The sequence below is a fragment of the Paramisgurnus dabryanus genome, chromosome 15 (genome assembly GCF_030506205.2).
Source record: "Paramisgurnus dabryanus chromosome 15, PD_genome_1.1, whole genome shotgun sequence".
NCBI classification, from domain to species: Eukaryota; Metazoa; Chordata; class Actinopteri; order Cypriniformes; family Cobitidae; genus Paramisgurnus; species Paramisgurnus dabryanus.
Window position 1 is genome coordinate 10,121,076 of NC_133351.1, and position 13,991 is coordinate 10,135,066.

A 13,991-nucleotide genomic window follows, 5' to 3' on the forward strand; every position below is an offset into this window, starting at 1 on the left:
GGTAGCAACCAATCATGAAATGATTACAAGGATTTAACTTACGTCAGTAAAATGTACTTCTGCGCAAATCTGCGCTTACACACGCAGAGTTGCACCGCACTGTGGAGCTGCGCTCGCCTCGGATAAAGTAAGTTTGTATTGTTATGCTCATTAGATATTTACAGTTTTTGTTTCATTTAAGCTGTTTTTGATTATAAAAATAACAGTGGAGATGATTATGTCACATTTTTCTATGACATGATATGTTAATGCATCATATGAATCTAATGCATAGAATATACAAACTAAAAACAAGAAAATAAGATATGTCGGGGATAATATGCTAAAAATCGTAGCAAGCTAACTATAGGCAGTACTCAGTAGGTACTCAAGATGGTGACAGGCAACTGAAAAAAGCGGATGACACAAAAGGTCATGTGACTGATAATCACGAATAGGTCAATATGTCTTTTTAAATCAATGCAAAGAATGCTACATAACATTCAAAGCATTAACTGGTTACTTTATGCACTGTAAGAATAAAAATGTGGCACAGATTTGTTGGTAAATAACATTCCGGTTTTTGCACATATTGAACAATTTGTTTACCAAGAGAACGCTATTAAATCAGGAGCTGTGGATTACTTTTGTGTTGCCTGTTTTTTGAACCCTCAAACTTGCATTAAATGAATCCTTGAGGACTGATATGTACAGAAGATACAATGTCAACTACATTTTGGATGGCCTGAAGGTGAGTAAATTAAAGCGTTACTTCATTGAAATTTGTTGTTAATAACCTAGTAAAACATTAAATGCCAAAACCGAATACTGTGGACCCAAAAGTCCAAATTTAGGTTTATGCTAGTTAGAGGTTGTGAGCCCCCCTGCAGACACATTATGAGCCAGTTTAACTGAAAACTGTGAGGATGCAGTGAAACATTTGGAAAATTCCAGCCCAATTTAAAACATAGATATAGAAGAAAAGATATGTCAAATGCTTTCGAAGGCTTTGGGAATGGCAAAGGTTTTGGTTTAAGTGCAGAAAAGAGCATGGGCGTTCCTTTAAATAAAATAACCATGGTTTAACACTAGCAAATACAGTCTAACCTGAATTCACACCAACAGCTTCCAATGTTTTTTTCTTTGGTACTTTTTTGTAGGGTGCACAACTTTCAGTTTCTCTCACATTATGCCAGCAAAATGTTGCTGGTAATTTACTGTAGCACACCATGGTCAAGCTTTTTGGCAAAAAGTCTCAAATGATGGATTTTAAGCGGTTACAAGCTTTGTCAAAATATAAATAATGTGATCAGTTAAATCTATGATCACATTTCAGCAAACGTCTGTGACTACGACACCAAAGTGGCTTTTGCTGCAACCCTCGAGGGCAGAAGTAACTCAGCATGCGGTGTCTAGACTGCTCTTTCACTGAAGACACAGCCGGGCACAGCAGCAGAATGTTAACAAACACAAATGACAACAGATTCAAAGGTGACTGAATCTTCTGTTTGCACAGACTTCTCACAACAACCTCCCTGTGACTGTCATGGTCTGGTCTGGCTCACAAATTTCCCAAAAGCTAATAATAATGCAGAAAACGGCCTTCACAGTCAAACTAAAACATTATGCTATACGACCCAGCAAACAATGGTCCAGCGGCATATATAAGTAAAAACTGACATCCTTTATACGTCTATGGAAGACTCATTGTAAAAAAAGCAGGAAATGTATAATTCAAATATTCATATACTTATTTAACAAATATTCACAAAGTGCCCCGTGTTGTTAAGTGATTGTTACGTCATTGCTCAAGTTATTATTCAACCCGTTTTCCAAACATTAAAATATTATTTTATTTTTATATATATATATATATCCAGTCAACATTTAAAGTCTGAGTTGTATTTGCATTGCCAGAATTGTGCTGACAAGATGATCTGGCGATACTGAAGATTATCTTGCAAGAAAGCGTTAACGCATTTACCCATTTCTTTCTACGACCACAAGGAAAGCACTCCAACACAACAGGTGGTGATGATGCACCCTGATATTGGTGTTACCCGCCAATAAATAAAAATAAAGAAGACCACGGGAAGAGAAGTTGACGGGTGCATCCCAATTCAGGGGCTGCAGCCTTCCAAGGCCATATTTGAAGGCCAATGAAGTCACCGGGCCGTGACGATGGCTGTCCCAATTCAAAGGCTATTATTTCACCTGCAGCCTCTAAATGTGGCCTTTCTTTCGCCTAAAACCCAGGATCCATAGATGGATCCTTTACAGCCTTGACTATACTAAAATTCAATGCAGTGCATGTGACGCAGTTAAATAACAGTGTATATTTTGCAAATTAAAGGTCCTTGTCACTGTTTCACTATTATAAATGATGTTTTAGTGATGTGAATTATCGATGGGGCCCGCATTAAGTCAACACACATCACATCTCACTCAGAACAGCGAAAAGGGACAGGTCAATAGACATTGCAGAAACCCTACATTTGATCTTACGATCATTTATCGAAAATGTGTACGTGTGATTCATAGAACGAACGTACATACATACAGAAAACGCACGTATACCTTTCTTTCAGATGGGAAATCTATAAATCGCAAATGATCTTGAACTTGTGCGCAACTGAGCAGTTTCAGATCTTCACTTTTAAATGATGCCTAATTAATGTCATAGACATAAAAAAAGAGCGCTTGTCAATGTTTAAACCCTTTTCGAGCAGCAAATATGGCTTATATTTCCAAAAAAAATGTCGCTGAGCACTTTTCTACATCAAAGACAATTTTAAAAATTTGGATTTTAATGTGAATTTTTGCGTAGAGACACTTTACAATCAAATCTGTGCTTATGCATGCTTTATAAATGAGGCCCCACATACCAGATAGAAAAAAAAAGGATAGAAGACGAGATGATGAAATGCGTAAAATGATGAAAGTATGTATAGCCATGCCACTCATCTCATTACAATATGTTAACTGGATATAAGTAATTGTATGTAGTTAAATAAAATAAATATTTAATAAAATTACACCTGCAACAAATCAATTACAACCTAACTATAGGGATTGTATTTACTAGCTGCTGACCAAAGAACAGCATTGGAAATCTCTGTGGCCAATTCAAAAGACATCTATATTTTGCAGATATGTTGTATACCTTTTGTTGTAAAGTGAGTCTATTGGACTAGAATTAGTCAAATAGGTTTATTCTTTGGTTCATAACTTCAATTTCTATAATTTACAGGATTGTGTTTGTCTTACCCTGTAACGGAGCAAAAATCTACTTTGTAGTTGTACACATTCAGATCTAAAACTTTTAAAACATTAACACCTATACCTCATGTTTGAAGATTTAGGGGTCCTGTGGTGTTGATATTGCCCTCCAAAGTGTTAAGTTGTGCATCTACTGTTGAAAAAAGTAAAACAAGAAATTTGATCTTATCTTTTGCAACCAGTTCTGGTAAATTTTACACATTAAGACAAAAAAAAAACAAGGACATCCTTTAGGGGAAAGCCGTCATTGTTTCATTGCCTTTGCTTTGGTCGTATTTTGTGTTCTAGTGGGCTCTGAATAAACTTTTCCTTTGTGGAAAATTACATGGGACATATTAGTTTTGGATCATTTCACAGTTCAATTTTGCGATTAAATGCTATAACAATGACAAGTATTTATGCATCCACATAATGGAGGGAGGACCAAATTATTTGAAATCAAACAAACAATATCTTGCATCCAAAACTTTTATGCTTGCTGAATTATTAAAAGGTGACATAATTTCCATAACCCGTTCATGTGTTTATAAAAATCTACTTAAAATTGTACTACATTCACAGTATTTGTGTTGGCATACCTGTTCTTTCCTCCTGGACAATATGTGACAGCCCACCTGTTGATTAAATAAAGAGAACAAATATGTGCGTTTCAGGAAAAGAGTGAAATCTGGAGCTAAATGTACGGTATGTGGGAAATAATGTGTTTTTAACCCTTAACCACGCGAACACATTGTATTATACCAAATACACAAAATATGACAAATTAGAACAAAACTACAATTGATATAGATGGTTTAACTGATTTCTACATAGGTCATGGCAGTTTACTGTACCTCCTTTTGTTTTACTGTTTGAAGAACATGCAAATCCTCCATGGTTTGTGTTGAATGACCACCTGTAAATAAAATGAAATTCGAATAAATTATGTCAATCCTTCAAATAAAAACTCCAATGTGTTTGTTAGGCTGTAACGATTAATCGCGTGTCCCATTAAAAATGCCTGTCTGAAATCGATTTTAAATCGATGCACAGCTTGTGTGTGTGCTATGGTGTTTTGGTCAGTAGGAAGTCCTTATCAATCTCAAATTATTATGAGTCTGAGTCAAACAAAAACATTCAAAATATTCTTTATTATCATGAAAATACCTGAAACAATTTTAAGAACAGAAATATAAATATCCTTATAGAAATTTCCTGGAATAGCGTTCGTAATGTTACTTCTTCTGTGGCACAAAGGGAGTTTCTGCACAAGGGCACCCCCTGGCTTTTGGGATGTGCCGAGATTTCACCGGAATTCATTCAAATTCATTCATTGAGAAAATGCGCATTTGCACGATTAATCGTTACAGCCCTAGTTTGAACAGTTAACTTAACTACACAACTACTCGAGTGTAGAGACACAAACACATATATTACACCCATATACAAACACATTACTCTCATGCAGTGGCGGTGTTCACGAAAACCTAGGGTATGGCAAAAATTATTTGTACAAGAAGGCCATTAAAATAACGAATCTATGAAACCACATTATATCCATATTTATTACACGGCTCTCTGGAATGCTTGATTCTGATTGGTCAGTTGAGACATTTGCAGGTTCGTTCTTTTCAAATAATAACCGCTCCAAAATAATAACGCATAGCCGGACTACTTGCACGAGTAAAATCGCTCCGCGCCAATAAAGATCAATAAAGATTACTGTCTGTTTGGCGCCATCTTGTGACAAACACTCGACAACCACGACAAGACACAGACAGCTTACTGAGACTGAACTTGACAAAATAGAGCATGACAGCTACGAAGCCAACACACAAAAAAATACAGAATGGGCTTTAAAACTTCTCAAAGACTGGTTAAAGAGAACAAAATGGAGACAGACAAGTATGAAGCAGAGGATCTTAATAAGGTATTACGATCATTTTATGCATCTGTGCAAAGTTTCGCGGAAGGATAAAAATGTTAATTTAAAACAAATATGCCAATAAAATGTTTCAAATTCATATTCATGTCCAGTTTGTTTTCTTATGTGGCAAGTAGCCGTGTAATAAGCGGGATAATGTAGAGGCAGCCGGTAGTTATTGGGAAATAATAAGCGAAGCGGAGGGTCTTGTATCACACTGTCGGGGCTTATTTCCCAATAACTACCGGCTGCCTCTACATTATCCCTTACGTGTACATACTCCAACAACTTGTATAAAATTATACTATGATTGCACGGATGTACACTTACTGACAACAATACAGAAGCAATACAAATGAAAAACAAAAATAGAAATCATGGTTGTTTAAATTAAAATGCTTTTCAAATGTTGTCATTCTTAAATAAGTGCAACTCCAGCAACAGATAAACTAAAACAAGATAATATCAAAACCTACTGTAACATCCCTTCACAAATCTGGTCATGACAGCCGCCAATAAACACTTATAAAAACACAATAAAGACTTTTAATGATTCGAAACTTTTACGAATCTTTTGTTGCGAATCATTGGTTCGGAGCTTGTTTCAAACTGGCCAAAGTCACGTGATTTTAGCAAACGAGGCTTCATTACGTCATAACTGTTTCGAAACATTTCCAAAATCCGACAATTCACTACTAGGGGGAGTTGATCACAAATTACCAGTGTAGGTGAACTCGGGTCAGTTTTTTTTTTCATAAAAGTTCATAAAACATTCATCCATCTGACTAATAATACTTCCAATTTGTCTACTTTTTGTTTATAGACAGATTTAATGACAAAAATGTGCAAAATTAAAAAGAGAGTTGGTTTTAATAATGTGTTTGCCATAAATAAAACTAAAAACACAGAATACACGTTTAATTATGTCCTAATTAAATTAAATACTTTATTTTTCTTTAAAAACATATTTTTAGAACAATCTTGCTATTATTTTGTAAAACGTGTAAAATGTTTGGAGAGATCTTGCTGCTTTTACACTATCTTGACCAGCAGATGTCGCCAGCGTTTATGGTGTTTCGAACGCTTCGAAAAACTGAATCAATTTGTGAAGCAATTCTCCCATCACTAAAATAACACAGACGTATGTTTCTTTCAACTACCTACCATCATTTAATTGAAATACAACAACAGAGAAGAGATTACATACACTCACCAGTTTCTGTTTTGGAGAATCAAACCTGTTTAATACAAAACCTGGGACTTTTATACCACACTGGCAGCCATCTTGGATGTGACATCATCCAGGTCACGACCTCCAGAACTATAAAAATCAAATTGTTTGTTGTTTATATGGTTATGTGTTGCATTGTGAGTTGGACTAGTTGTGTTCTAATTTATTTTTATTAATTTGCATTTGATTTGTTTTATTATGTTTTAATGTTGTATGTACCAAAAGCAACATACCTCCAACATGGTATAATCCAGGGGCGGAGCCTAGAATATAAAATGGCTCCAAATGACACTCAGTGGGTTGTTGAAGTTGGAGTTTTGGCACAGGTGCTAGTTAGACCTTTGGATTTAGCTGAACATCCTGTAAATAGTGATGGGAGAAACGAAGCTTTTCGAAGCTTCGAATCAATTGAACCAATTGCTTCGAAAATTGATTCAGTTTTTCGAAGCAGTTCGAAACCCACACACGCTGGCGACCCCTGCTGGTCAAAACAGTGTAAAAGCAGATCTGTCCACACATTTTACACTTTTTTACAAAATAATAGCAAGATTTTTATTAAAATATGTTTAAAAAAATATTTAACTTAATTAAGACATAGTTAAAAGTGTATTATGTGTTTTTAGTTTTATGTAGGGCAAACAAATGAATAAAACTAACTACCCTTTTAATTATGCACATTTTTGTCATAAAATCTGTGTATAAACAAAAAGTAGACAACATGGCAGTGTTATTAGTCATAAGGATAAATGTTTTATAAACTTTCATAATAAAACTGAGCCGAGTTCACCTAAACTTATTAGACACTGGTCATGTGATCAACTCCCCCTAGTGGTGAACCATCGGATTTTCGAAACGTTTCGAAACAGTTTTGACGTAATGAAGCCTCGTTTGCTAAAATCACGTGACTTTGGCCAGTTTAAAAAACAAGCTCCGAACCAATGATTCGAAACAAAAGATTCGTAAATGTTTCGAAGCCTCATGAAACAGTGCTTCGAAAAGGACCATCAGTACCTGTAAATATTGCATAGTTTATTTTTCCTTTTGACATTTTTAGTGCGGGAGCAAAGAAAGCTTTACAAAGCTTCGAATCAATTGAAAAATGATTCGCTGTCGAAACACCTAAATATGGCGACACCTGCTGGTAGCAACAAGATCTTAATCAAAACTATTTACACGTGTTACACAATAATTGGAAGATTTTTTTAAAACATGTTTTTAGAAAAAAAATTATTTAACTTAAATCCATTATGTAAAAGTGTGTTCTGCGTATTTAGATTTATTTTGGGCAAACAGATCATTAACACTCTATTAATTATGCAAGTTTGTCATTAAATCTGTCTATAAAAAAAAAATAAACAAAATGGTAGTGTTGTCGGTCAGAAGAATGAATGTTTTATATACTTGCATAATAAAACTGATCCGAGTTCACTTAACCATATTAGACTGCACCGTTTCACTTTTTGATCAACTCCCCCTAGTGTCGAACAATCAGTGCTTCGACAGCTCCCATCACTAGCTTTTTCTCACTTTCTATTTACACCATGTTTTGCTGGATGTTTTGCAGTTTGGTAAAGAACACAATAAATCACTATCTTCCTCACATCAGTGGCTTCTGTGTCACTTTTAGCATCCATCCATCGGTTCATCCTGCAACAGGTGATATCTCTCATTATTGTATTTTATACATTGTAGAAGTATGTTTAACAACAGTCTCTTGTTTATTACAGTGTATACACTCCCTAGTTAGGTTTTTTTAATTCTATATAATTTACTATTACGTTTAGAGTGTCCAATTCTAAGGCATGTAATGATATTATTTTCCTTTTGATTTTCTATTCTCCTCTTTCCCATCATCAACTTTTTCTTGTGTATTGTATTACTGTCTACATGTTTCATGGTAGTCCCAATATATCTGCCAGCTGTTACTAATATTACTAGTTACTTGTAAAATAACTAATATTACTAGAACTAGTTCCTGTAATAAAATTACTTACCCTTGTAACAAGTAGTGTGATTACTATATATACATACAAATAAAATATATACATATACATATACAGTAATGTTACTGCTTTATTAAATGATATGGTGTGCTACATTACGGCAACTTATGGCTAGCTACGTTAGGGCAAAGTATGTTGTGTTACGTTATGTCAACGTATAGTAGCCTATGTTAAATTAAGGGGACGTATAGTATGTTATGCTATGGCAACGTATGGTAAGTAGACAGATACAATTTATGTAACAATAAAAGAAAATGATCAGGGGTCTCATTTATAAAGCATGCATACGCACAAAACGGGGCTGGAAACGTGTGTAATCCAGTTCCCGCGCAAAGGTTGGGATCTATAACACTGCTTCCCAATCCTGGTCCTCGAGGCCCCCCTCCCAGAAAGTTTTAGATGTCTCCTTATTTAACACGCCTGATTCAACTTATCAGCCTCCTTCCAAAATTGTAAACATGTGATTAGTTAAATCAGATATGTTAAATAAGGAGACATCTAAAACTTTCTGGGAGGGGGTCTTCAAGGACCAGGATTGGGAAGCACTGATCTGTAAAAAACAAACTTGACGGGGGTATGGGCACGCACGGTGGGATCTGAGGATGATTCATGTACACTTGCAGGTGATCTATAAAGGGAACATTGCTTTGTTTTATAAGTCTTAATATTTTTTGGCATACGCCATTTTTGGCTTTTGGGCGCACGTAGACTTTAAGCAAGGATCTTAGGCACAGTTTTATAAATGAGACCCCAGATGAAGGTCCAATATTAAGTAATAATAACAATAACTAAAATACTACTCATAAAAACTTTGAGATGGATGAAAATAAACACTTTTAATAAAAGTTTGGCTGACAATAAAGTTTATAAACTCTTGAAATTACACAACACAACTGCATTAAAAAACAATATAAAATTATAACATTGTCCAAGTATTCAACTGCTGCTACTGCGTAAGGATATGTTTTTTTTTTTTTTTTTGCCTTTATTACTTGGCCAGGCATCAGGGATTGTTGGAGTATCATTAGAAGTTACCAAGTTACTAATTAGTAGTAATTCTTAGTGCCCAACAAAATATTGCTTAAAATAATTTTTGAGTTTTGGAAAAAAGCCTTAACATTAATTCCTTTTCGTGAACTGGTAGGCAAAAGCTGAAAAGCGTCTGCTGAATGCCTAAATGTAAATATACTGCATAAGAAGAAATATGGTATATGAGAGATGGGAAAAGTGAACAAGAAAAAGACTTCTAGATTTCTAGAAAGTTCTTCAGATCAATAGCAGACCCTCATGCTCACGGAGACTTAGCCATGGGTTAGTAATCTGAAGCATGTCAGATCTGCAGTCCCCAGGTATGGCCATCAGGCAGGTAGCGGACAAAGAAATCCATGTTTGTTTTGAATGTGAATTTCATGCTCTCATTCGTAGCAGAGACTCAATTAGAACAGAGTGCCCCCCGAAAGCCATCAATGACCCTAACATGATATTTGATTTCCACGCTAAGAGCGAGCTGGAACCGTAAACATCTGAAAGTGACAGAACAGATTAGACAATTTCTCTTTCTGGATTTTTTTCCAAGTATTGAAACTCCATTGGTAGTGGTAGATTTCATACATCTGCAGTGAACAAGCAAAGAGTAAAGTGATGAGCTTACACTATACAACTTGGGGTTTGGATTCCACTTTAAAAAATAAAGGTCCCTATGTATAGGATGTATAGACATGATAAATAATGTATCAGGCTACAATAGAATATATGTGGGAGAGTCCAAATCAGGCCAACTGCAGAAACCCAAAAAAAGTTAAGAAAACATGAGCTAGAAATAAATACCTTGAACTTTAAGATCACAAGCACATCTGCAAATATTCATTTTAGGTTGCAGATACTCCTAAAAAAAAACGACTCATTTATCTCCATTTGTACAATATTCAAAGCCAAAGTGAAGTGAATCAAACATATTAAAAATGTTTCTGAATAGAGGTAGACTGGTGTGATATTACAATTATGAAAATCCAGACAGAATGGGGTCATGACGATCTCTATTGAAAATATTGTACTTCCTGTTCTAATCGAGTTGTGAAACAGTACAGAGCCGAGTGTTTAAGCCATAAGGCTGGTTTCTATGGTTTTCCCGTTGCCAGGGAGAGCAGGTGGAGCGGCCCTTGTGGAAACAAAAACGCTCCTCTTTGAATTTGTCAGGAGGAGCGAAAAGCAGGATGTACACTAACATTAACAGCGCTTCACTGGGCCAATGTAAATGCTTATCAGGGGCTGTTTTCCAGAAACCTGTCACGCTTGAGATAATGATCGCAATATTTTGAGATGTACCTGGAGCAACTCCATACTTCTCTTGTGGAGGCCAAACTTAGGGTCAACTTCTCTCTCTCTCTCTGTGGCAAGGAAAAGGACACAAATTAAAAACATTCACTTTAAAGGGATAGTTCACCCAAAAATGAAAATAATGACATTAATGACTCACCCTCATGTCGTTCCAAACTTGTAAGACCTCCGTTCATCTTCGGAACACAGTTTAAGATGTTTTAGATTTAGTCCGAGAGCTTGTTGACCCTTCATTGAAAATCTACGTACTGTATACTGTCCATGTCCAGAAAGGTTATAAAAATTACGACTTTATTCAGCATTGTCTTCTCTTCCGCGTCTGTTGTGAAGCATATGCGCGAGACTAAAGTCACATGACTGCAGTATGACGCGGCTGACGTGTTAACTGGTGCGCCCCAGCTGTTTTTTTTTGTGCGCCCGGGCTTCATTTACAGTCTGAGGGAGACACACGCTGTAAGTCTGGAAAAAAAAACTTTGCAAACATGTCTGAGGAAAACACGTCATCCGCGTCACGTGACTTTAGTCTTGCGCATGCGCTTCACAACAGACGCAGAAGAGAAGACAATACTGAATAAAGTCGTAATGTTTGTTATTTTTGGACCAAAATGTATTTTCAATGCTTCAACACATTCTAACTGACCCACTGATGTCACATGGACTACTTTGATGATGTTTTTATTATCTTTCTGGACATGGACAGTATACCGTACGTAGATTTTCAATGAAGGGTCAACAAGCTCTCAGACTAAATATAAAACATCTTAAACTGTATTGCGAAGATGAACGGAGGTCTTACGAGTTTGGAACGACATGAGGATGAGTCATTAATGACATTATTTTCATTTTTGGGTGAACTATGCCTTTAAAGTGGTGCTTTATCAATATGGCTTTTAAAGGTTACTGCCAACTACTTTATTTAAGAATTACAATTAGACATTAAATAGTACAGTAAACTGCTGATACTTAGTAATCAAATAAAAATAAAAATCAGCACCAAAAATGCATAAAATCTTTCTAGGCTGCTTGACCCAACATCAACTTCAAGCATCCATGGTGTTTGAATTTCAGGCCTGTGCAGGAAGGAAATACTTTGGCACATTTTAGGACATGCAGGGATCTGTTTATTTATCCCAGTCATCCAATACAAATGCATTTTACTTTGTAACATTAATTTGTGCAGAATCACTCCTCAATGTTTACCAAGACCTCAAAAAGAGAAAATGTATACAAACCTAATGAAAGTCTAGCGCATCCATTTTTAATATATGGCCTGTGGTTTCAAAGTGCGTCTGACGTTTCAGGGTGATTTCCTCACCAATCAAATCCACCTCCTCCATACGTCGGCAAAGTGAAACAGGAAAGCAACGGCACCGCTGCCACCTGCAGGCCAGAATCACATCAATCTCCTTTCACGTAAGCGACACTGAAAACATCTGTTTGTGGAGGACAAGTGACAAATTCACAAGATGCAAAAGCTTACCACTTCAAAAAAGAAGTAGTAAAGTTGTGTTTCCTCAAAAAGGCAAGAGCACATGCATAAGATAATGAATAACTGGAATAAAGAGCTTGCAGAACGTGTTGAATTAATGAGTAAGCGCTAAGGCCGAATCCATTTGGACCGAACCGTCAGGGGAGCAGTTTGACTTTTATCCTATTCAAGCTGTTTTCGAGTGATGGGGCAAACTAATTGCCCTGTGAGAAGTGACGTCCTTATCTCTTCAATTAGACACAGACAGCTTCCATTACCTGCACAGGGGACGTAGGACACAAATTATAACACCACCCCAGTCTCCGCTGCAGTGGGCCACCCGGGGGGAACTCATCCTTGAAGCCATCTAATCATCCCTGGATAAGCCAGCTTCACTTACGCATGTCAATGTGAGAGAAGGCCGCACCGATGGGAATAAACAGCAGCCGCTTTGATTCATTCTGTTACTGACGCATTGTTGGCCGTTAATGTGGGAGAAATCCCGGTGGATTTCTTCGGCAGGCTAAACTGCGGAGGTGAAGGACGCTGCTAGTTTCGAATCGGCCAACTCTTAATGCTGACCGTACTATAATCTGAACCCTTGGGAACTCACATTACACACTGTGGAGAATCCCAATATGTCTTGGGTAAAGTAAGAACGGGGCCTCTTCCGGGCAGTATTACCAATTTATGGAGTTTCCATAAAAGGCCAAGAGTTGTCATGGAAACCTGGCCCTCTTGGCCCCAGTGGGTCACTGCGTACATTACAATAGGAAAACTCTGAATAGTTATTATGAGTCAACAATCATATCATCGGAGGCGTAGGAAGGCTAAAGAAAAGTCAGTGAGCAAATTTATATTGGACCTTTAGAGAGATCTTGGTAGACATTTTTATGAAAAACTCATGGAACCTTGGGTAATGCGAGGAGTAGAGCTTTACAAATAATAACAAGCGCGTTCGTGTACTCTGACAAACTCTTGCATTTCGGCTTTTCTCTAACAGCAGACTCGGTGAAGCTGAGGAGCGCTGTAAAGACTTCACATTAGGGACTTGTTAGGCAGAAACATATTTGAGACGCCACCAGAGGTTGGTAAAAACCGACACAACATGAGATATGACAGTATATCTTAAGTGGACTCTTGCATGTACACGCTGTCAGCAGACGAGAGAAAGAGAGAAAATGCACTAAATGATAAACGATGTGCTGCGATTGGACAAGAGATAAGTGAGAACCAATAGCGTTTGACATTAAATGTGGCAAATGAAACAAAAACATGACAATTTCACCCTGCTTAATTTTATCACTGTCTATGAGAAACAACTGAGACGTGTAAGGGTCATCCAAAGGCACGTAACCGAGAGTGATGCATTCGAGAGAGTGTATGAAAGCGAGAGAATTAATCTTCTGAGAGAGGCCATAAATCCCTCTATATGTCGGTCTCAAATGGAAACAACCAGTTAGCTGTTTAAAATTCCCCTCGACACCAAATGAGGTGTTTAAAAGTTTGAGATTGGCAGGAGAGAGAGGGATTATTCCCTTGTGATTGGCTCCTCATTCGATCTGCACAACTCCTTGATCATTTTACAGGAAATTACTTTGGGAGAAGAGAGACAGGTTATAATAATCTTCAGAACTTTAACCTGTGGAGCAAACCAGCACAAAAAAAACAGGTATACAGTAGTAACTTATCTACCTTTAAAGTTGAGTAGCTGGCTTACTTAATAAGTAGTAAACTCAATAGCTGAGAAGTACTGTATATCGACTATAAATTATAAAAAATATAGTTGAA

General features: G+C 36.7%; 1 long non-coding RNA gene across 1 annotated transcript in view; it reads right to left on the bottom strand.

Annotated features, from left to right (window-relative positions):
* The window catches only part of LOC135733085 (uncharacterized), a 76,729-nt gene extending 72,573 nt beyond the window's left edge, over positions 1-4,156 (bottom strand). The window contains exons 1-3 of the long non-coding RNA XR_010526886.1: positions 4,092-4,156; positions 3,837-3,872; positions 3,323-3,391 (exon numbers count right to left, since the gene is read on the bottom strand). This is a non-coding gene — a long non-coding RNA (uncharacterized lncRNA). The remainder of the gene's footprint in view (positions 1-3,322; positions 3,392-3,836; positions 3,873-4,091) is intronic.
* Positions 4,157-13,991: the final 9,835 nt, after the last annotated feature.